We start from the raw sequence: 1,576 nt of genomic DNA on the forward strand, positions 1-1,576 counted from the left end.
GCTGTTGGAATAGGGGAGCTTGCCAGTCGAGGGACACACAGTTGTAAGCATCAGCTTTGCTAGGGATCCTTAAGGAAAGCCATTTCCTTGTGCCTAGGAGGTTTGTGCCAGATGACCTGGAAGTCCTTCCAAGAACAATCTGAAGAGAAAGAAATTCTGAAGTTTCTCAATCTTCACATCTGGAATCCATGCTCTAAAATCACTCCATCCAATGCTGTGATTGAGCACTTGACAGATGAGTAATGTGGCATAATGGGGCCATCAAGATGGCTCAGTGAATAAAGATGCTTGCCACTAAGCCTGATGATCTGAGTTCAACTCCAGGACCTGCATGGTAGAAGGAAGAACCTGCTCCTGCAAGTTGTCCTCTGACCTCCACGCTTGCACATGCACATGCATACACACACACACACACACACACACACACACACAAATAAATAAATAAATAGATAGATACTTTTTTTAAAATGTGGTGCAAGTATTAAATACACACAAAGTTTCATGATTTAGTATAAAAATGCAAAATACCATGTACAAAAATCAGTAACCTTTCTATATACCAATAACAAACAATTGAAGAAAGAGTGCAGGGAAACCCTCCCATTCACAATAGCTGCAAAATAAAATATCTTGGAATAAACCTAACCAAAGACATCAAAGATCTCTACAATGAAAATTTTAAATCTTTAAAGAAAGAGATTGAGGAAGACACCAGAAGATGGAAGGACCTCCCATGCTCATGGATTGGAAGAATTAATATTATGAAAATGATCATCTTACCAAAAGCAATATATAGATTCAATGGAATTCCAATCAAAATCCCCATGACATACTTCACAGAATTAGAAAAAAAAATCCTTAAATTCGTATGGAAGCACAAAAGACCCCGGATAGCCAAAGCAACCCTGAACACAAAGAGCAACTCTGGGGGGATTACTATACCAGACCCCCAAAGTATACTACAGAGCTATAGTCATAAAAACAGCATGGTACTGACACAAAAATAGCCACATAGATCAATGGAACATCATTGAAGACCCAAACCTGAGTACATGCAATTTCAGCCACCTGATATTTGACAAAGGTGCCAAGAACACACAATGGAGGAAAGACAACATCTTCAACAAATGGTGCTGGCAAAACTGGATCTCCATATGTAGACGAATGAAACTAGATCCTTATCTTTCACCTTGCACAAAAGTCAACTCCAAATGGATCAAAGACCTCAATGTGAGACAGGAAACTCTGAAACTATTAGAAGAAAACATTGGGAGGAACCTACAAGATATAGGTGTAGGAAAGAACTTTCTAAATCGGACATCAGTTGCGCAGGAATTAAGGTCAACAATCAACAAGTGGGACTTCATTAAACTAAAAAGTTTATGTACAACAAAAGAAACAATCAAGAAAGTGAAGAGAAAACCCACAGAGTGGGAAAAAATCTTCACCAGCAACACACCTGACAGAAGTTTAACATCCAGAATATATAAAGAACTCAAAAAACAAAGAACCAAGAAAACAAATGACCCAGTTAAAAGATGGGCTAAAGATCTAAACAGAGAGTTCTCAAAGGAAG

This window comes from Nannospalax galili, unplaced genomic scaffold, assembly GCF_000622305.1.
Source record: "Nannospalax galili isolate Female #2095 unplaced genomic scaffold, S.galili_v1.0 scaffold577, whole genome shotgun sequence".
NCBI lineage: Eukaryota > Metazoa > Chordata > Mammalia > Rodentia > Spalacidae > Nannospalax > Nannospalax galili.